Source organism: Sciurus carolinensis, chromosome 18, assembly GCF_902686445.1.
Source record: "Sciurus carolinensis chromosome 18, mSciCar1.2, whole genome shotgun sequence".
In the NCBI taxonomy this organism is placed as follows: domain Eukaryota; kingdom Metazoa; phylum Chordata; class Mammalia; order Rodentia; family Sciuridae; genus Sciurus; species Sciurus carolinensis.
In genome coordinates, this window is record NC_062230.1 from 18,839,780 (window position 1) to 18,846,582 (window position 6,803).

Consider the following 6,803-nt stretch of genomic DNA (forward strand, 5'->3'; position numbering starts at 1 on the left):
GAACACAATGACCATGAGCTGAGAAGGGAACCCAGACAGCCCACACACTCCTGGTCAGGCGTTGTCCTGATCAGAGACAGCTTGGCTTGCTTCTCTGGTCTTGCCATTTTTTATTCCTGTGAATGTGAACCTCCTGACCTGCCTCACCTCTCTTACTTCCCTTTTGCACTGACAGTAGGTTCCCCTTGATCTTGAAATATCTATCATCTTGGAGAGGAGAGAGAAGCAGAGAGCAGCCCCTCGGGAATCTAATGGAAACCCTGGTGAAAACTCTCTGCTTCCGACGTGGAAGTCTCTAGGCCAAGGAGTGGATCATCTGACCCCTAGGAGGAGCACAGAGTGGGCATTCGTTCATTCCTTGGCTCATTTATCTATCATTTATTAAAAAAAAAAAACTAATTTGAGGCTGATTACAAAAGTCCTTTGCTAGGTAGAAGAAAAAAAAAACATAAACCACAAGGCCCCTGTCCTGGGGGGTCATTGGAGAAGGCAAATGGGTAAATAGCAAGACGGTTGCTGTAAGACATCACAGGGTGTCTTACCTGGGCTGGGAGGGTGTGGGTCTCCAGGAAGGCTTCCTGGAGGAAGCAGCACTTGAGTTGAGCCTTGAAGGAAACTGAAGTCAGAAGACTGCAGGTATGGAGGGGGTGTTTCAGAAGGGGCTGTCAAACGTGAATGAGGCATGGGACAGAAGGGCCTGTTCATGAAGTCAGTGATGCGAATGACTAGAGTGGGAGGTCAGAAGTGACAAGAGATGAGATCAGGGCCTTGGAGTTGAGGGAGGGGAAGCAAGCCCTTTAAGACATGTTGACTTGATCCTGCAGGCAGAGGGGAGCATTAAAGAGAATTGGTGAGGACTGGGATCTTCAGCTCCTGCAGGTGGGCTTGTGGATCTGGATTGGGGAAAAGCCTGGTTTGGAGATACCTTTTGGGCCTATCAAAAGAAGTGCTGGGAGAGAACCTGGTGAGAGTGTGAAGAAGGAGGAGAAAGATGGGTCTAGGGAAGCACCACTGTTGGCAGCAGAGCAAGAACCCACAAAGAGGGAAGGGGGAGAGGTAAGCACAGGGGCAAGAAGGGAGCTGGAGCAAAGGAACGCAAACACTGTCGCAGGTTGCTAAACACCAAGTGAGGGAAGAAATGAGTGTGTTCCTGGTTCTGGCAACAGAGACCGTCAGCGACCTTGGAGTGAAGCATGCCAGGGTGGGCAGAGGCCAGGCTGCAAGGGCTGAGGTCGAGGGATGAAGGCAGCAGTGTCACCTGGAGGTATCTGCAAAGAGACTTCAAACACAGTATGGCTGGGGAAAGCCCTGGAATGCATGGAGCTAAAGAAAACTTGAGGGAGAGCGAGACAGAGAAAAAGAAGGGCAGAATTCCGGGAAGGAAATGGGAACAGAAAAAAAGACTAAAGAGAAGGGGGAAGTGGTTCCGATTCTGGATAAATCGGAAATGCCTCAAACCAGAAGGCTGGAGACTTGAAATTAGTCTCATGGACAGGGTGAATGCCAGAGAGACCTTGACCTTTCAAGATGGCACAAGTCCCAGCCTTTCTGTTGCCCCCTTTCCTCAGGGTTGGGCTTCATCCTTAGTGGGTCAGAGTTAACAAGAAAACTAGAAGAGTAAGACCGCACATCTTCCCTCAAGCCACCCAACATGCTTCTTGGATGCTTCAGGTTCACTGGAGATGAATTCCAACCAGAGAAAAACCAAGGTAAGACAGCTCATTTTTGCCAAGGACAAATTGGGATCATAAAAGTGTGGGACAGAAGGTGCCCTTAGTATAACCCACCCATTTTACAAATGAGAGCAGTGAGGCTCCTACAAGGACCTTAGGGTGTCTACAACTTACAAACTTATTTCAGTGAATCATGACATGTGACATTTCATTTCCAAAGGGCAGGAACTGAGGGGATGACATAAGCCAGAAGGGGCAGAGGAGCCATTTCCTTAGTCCAGTGGGACTGTGAGTCAGCCAAACCCAGCTCTCTGTCTGGCACCCCTAGGGTGCACAGAGCTCAGATCAAGTCTGCAGCAAGAGGTCTTGGGAGAGTTTGGAGAGTAGCCAACATTTCCCACTCTGGCATTCCTGACTCAATTTTCTGCTTCATCCTTGAGCTCAGAGATGCTGGTGTAAAAGGTTCCAGGAGGGTGGAAGGTAGGAGGGGCTGCATCTGATCTGGCATATGCGTGGCATAGTGTGAAGGGTGGATAAACCAGATCAGAAGCTTCTGCTTTAATTCATGTCTATTTTGCCTGCTATCTCCTGGGTGGGAAGAAGAGAACAGAAACCTTGTGGGCAGAAGCCCTCGTGTTGAGTTGGATTTTCAGTCCATTTCCCATCTCATGCACACCCACATGGCCTGACTGGAGTATCTGCAAAGAGACTTCAAACACAGTATGGCTGGGGAAAGACCCTGGGACGCATGGAGCTAAAGAAAACTTGAGGGAGAGCGAGACACCCTACAATTTCTGTCCCTCCTCTCGCCACATTCAATCTGTCTTGCTTCTGTCTTTAAATTACAACCCTTGTCTAACCTAGGATTTTCTTAATAGAAATTTATTTTGTTTCTATCTATAGAATAGAAACACACACATGCATAGATACTCACAGAGGCTCCCTTCCAAAAGCACCTGGTTCTTCTGATACTGCCAGTTATCAGTGATGAGTTCTGCATCACCAGAGAAGCACGCCTGAGGCAAGCTTATGAAATAGGTTTTATTTGAAGATGGTAACACAGACTTCTCCTGGGAGAGACAAGGGAGCCATGGCTGGTATTCTGGTGTCCCAAGATGTGAGAGTAACTGCCCCTCTTATAGACTAAAGTTTTGTTTGTTCTCCTGCTCTCTCCCGCTTATCTCTCTCCTTCGTGCCTACATGACCAGGTCCAGGAGATGCTGGTGAGATGGCAAAAAGGTGAGAAGCAGATGGGCAGGGGGAAGGGCCAAATGGAGTGATTCAGGCAGGTAGGGGCCCAGGGGGCATTAAGTAGCAATTCCCTGCCTCTAGCCTTTTGGGTGGGGTAGTATAGGCAGGTAACCTTGGTGATCAAAGGACTCTGGAGACACTGACATTCCAATCTCTCAGGGACAGTCTCCAACTTCCCAGACCCAGATGGCCTCCATTCCTTGATTCCATTCAACCTGATCACCTATAATTTTGGCTTCACTTCCTGTACTCCTGGGCATAGAATTCTGGATGGATGATTTAGAAGTGCCAGAGGATTTTAGACAATGGTTATAAAGTTTGGACCCTGAAAAGGAGAAGCAAGTCTAAGGTAATAACATGCTGATGGAAGAATAAAGGAACTGTCATAATATTTAACATGTATATCACTGTCCACTTCCGTTAGCTCATTAGCTTCTCACAATAGCCCTGTGAAGGAGTGTGTCATCCTCATACCACAGGTGCAGAATTGATACCCAGAGAAGTTGAGTCCTTTTCCTCAGGTCACCTGGTTAGTACAAGCCAAGGACAGAATTTAAGGTGCTAGTCTTAACCTCACTGCTAATGATTTTACTTTCTCCTCTCTACACGACTTGCTGCCTGGGCAGCATTTGTCATTCGTTCACTCAGTCATCTCACACACACACACACACACAAGCTGATCACAAAACCCAGGTTCTGGGCTGCCCAGTCTGGGAAACAAGGAAAACAGCAAAGGGTCCCAGCTGTGGAGATTGCACCCTAGAAGGTCACACCTCTGGAGTTTTACTAGGTAGCAGAGTGGCCCAAGGGAAAAAAAGTTCATCTCTGCTTTGAGTGTCCTGGTGAGATTCTTGAGGGTGGGGAGATGAAATTTTAATATATTTTTAGTTGTACATGGACACAATGTCTTTTTATTTATGTGGTGCTGAGGTTTGAACCCAGTGCTCCACACATTTGAGGCAAGTGCTCTACCACTGATCCTCAACCCCAGCCTGAGATGAAATATTTTGATGTGCCAAGTGTTGAGGTAGGAACTGTAGGTTTCTCCAATGTAGGTTCTATGTCCTTCTAAACCTTCTATCTATCCCAGCTCTCAGCACAATGTTTGACATATATGAGGCACACAGTTAATCCTTGGTATGTGAATGACAATGTCATCCAGGCAAAGGAGCAGGGTTTTTTTTTACATATATACAGAGGATTTAATAGTTCCTGCGTATTCACTCTTGCAGCTCAGTTATGTGTATTTGCTACTATTTGTGGTGGCAGTTGACATAACCAAATTTTACTTTAAAAAAAATTTTTTTTAGTTGTTGATGGATCTTTATTTGTATGTGGTGCTGAGAATCGAACTCAGTACCTCACACATGCTTGGCAAGTGCTCTACCACTGAGCCACAACCCCAGCCCACTTTTTAAATTTTTTTAATTTTTAAAAATGTTTTAAATTGGCACAAGTTTATTTATGGGTTATCATGCCATGTTTTGATATACATGTACATTGTGTAATGTTCAAATCAGGGAAAATACACCTATCTCAAACATTTATCATTTCTTTATGGTGAAAATGTTCAAAATCCTTTCTTCTAGCTTTTAAAAAATATGCCATCATCATTATCTATGGTCACCTTGTTGTACAATGGAACACCAGAACTTATTCCTCCTATCTAACAAGAAAGTAGTACATATGGTGTAAGGAAATCCCAGGAAACCACGCCAGACATGGGAAATCACATGAGGGAATTTATTAAGCAAACAGAGTGTCTCCCTGCAGGGTAAGAGAGAAAATGAGAGGAAAACAGAAAAGAAAAGAAAGGGCATGTGCTAGAGAAAGTAGAAAGCCAGGAGGATAGAGAAAAGTGAGGAGGACAGACAGACGGAAAAGAAAAGATGGCCGGAAGCTACAGTAAAACAGTTGAATTCCGCCAGGTTAACAGGGGACCAATATGGGAGAAGGATACTTGCAAGCTGACTGATGAACCAATAGCTAGCCAGGATGTTCACAGATTGACAAGTGGTTGGGAGGCAGGGAAATGACTGCACCCGATGGGCGGGGAAGCAACTTTATACATTACATATGGATACACCTTTCCCCACTACTCCCCACCGCTTCCCTTCTCAGCCTCTGCTAACCACCATTTATCTTAACTTCTATGAGATAAAGTTCTTTAGATTCCATGGATGACTGAGACCTTACAATGCATGTGTTTCTGTGCCTGTCTTACTTCACCTAAAATAATGACCTCCAGTTTTGTCCATGCTGTCACAAATGACAGGATTTCATCCTTTTATGGCTTATCAGTAGTCCAATATGCACACCTTTTCTTTATCCATTCTTCAGTCAATGAACACTCAGGTGGCTTCATTTCTCGGTTATTATGAAGAGTGCTGCAATAAACATGAGAAAGCAGATGTCTCTTTACTTCCTTTTGGATATATTTCACTTCCTTTGGATATATTCCCAGTAATGGAATTGCTGGATCACATGGGAGTTCTATTTTTAATTTTTGAGGAACCTCAATACTATTTTAAATGGTTGTCCTGATTTAAATCCCCACCAACCGTGTTTGCTTCTTTTCTCCTTGTTCTCGCCAACACTTGTTGTTATTTTCTGTCTTTTTGACAATAGCCATTTTAACTGGAGTAAAGGTAATATTTTGTTGTGATTTTGATTAGCATTTCCCTGATAATACTGATGTTGAACATTTTTTTCACATATCTCTTGGCCAGTTCTATGTCTTCTTTTGAGAAATATGTATTTTGGTCTGTTGTCCAAATAGATTCATTTGTCAATCAGATTATTTGGATTTTTCTATTAGGTTAAGTTCTTTGTCCATTCTGGCTATTAACCCTTTGTCATGGACAGCATATAAATATTTTCTTCCATTCCATAGGTTGTATCTTCACTGTGTTGACTGTTTCCTTTGCTGTACAGAATTTTTTAGTTTGAAGTGATTCCATTACTTTATTTTTATTTTGTGTACTTCTGAGCTTCTATCAAAAGAAAAAAATCTTGCCCATCTCAGTGTCCTGAAGGTTTTCACATGTTTTCTTCTAGTAGTTTCATAGTTTCAGGGCTTACATTAATGTCTTTAATAAATTTTGAGTTGATTTGTGTATATAATGAGAGATGGGGTCTAGTTCCATTCTTCTACATATGGATATCCAATTTTCCCAACTGTGCTTTTGAAGAGACTCTCCTTTCTCCATTGCATGTTCTTAGCCCCTCTGTTGAAGATCAGCTGGCTACAAATGTTTGGGTTCACTTCTAATGCCTCCTGCTTTGTTCTTGTTCGAGATTGCTTTGGCTTTTCAGAGGTTTTGTGGTAGTTTATTAACCACATCACATCTCTAGATTTCTTTGAGTAATATGGACATTTTAAGAATTTTAATTCTTCCAATTGATGAACATGGATGGCTTCACATCTTTTTGTGTCATTTTCAACTTCTTTCATCAATAACTTATACTTTTCCTTGATCTTTTTTGTCTTTGGTTAAACTTATTCCTAGGTGCTTGCTTTTTGTTTTGCAGTTATAGAAAATGGGACTTCCTTCTGGATTTCTTTTCCAGATAATTCACTATGGGTGGCATTTTTGTATGTCTTTTAATTGAAGAATTTAGTCCATTTACATTTAAGGTAGTTAAATGCCACTTTGTTACCTGTCTTCTAGTTTTATTGCAGTTCTTTACTTTTTTTCCTTCCTCTTACATTATTCCTTTGTGATTAAGCAATTTTTTTTCCTAGTAGCATGTTTTGAATCCTTGTTTGTTTTCCCTTATTTGAAGATTTTTGCATTATGATTCTCATGAGACTTACAAAATAAGTCTTTTGATTATAACGAGCTTTTTTGAAATGATAGCAATTTAACATTGCTAATG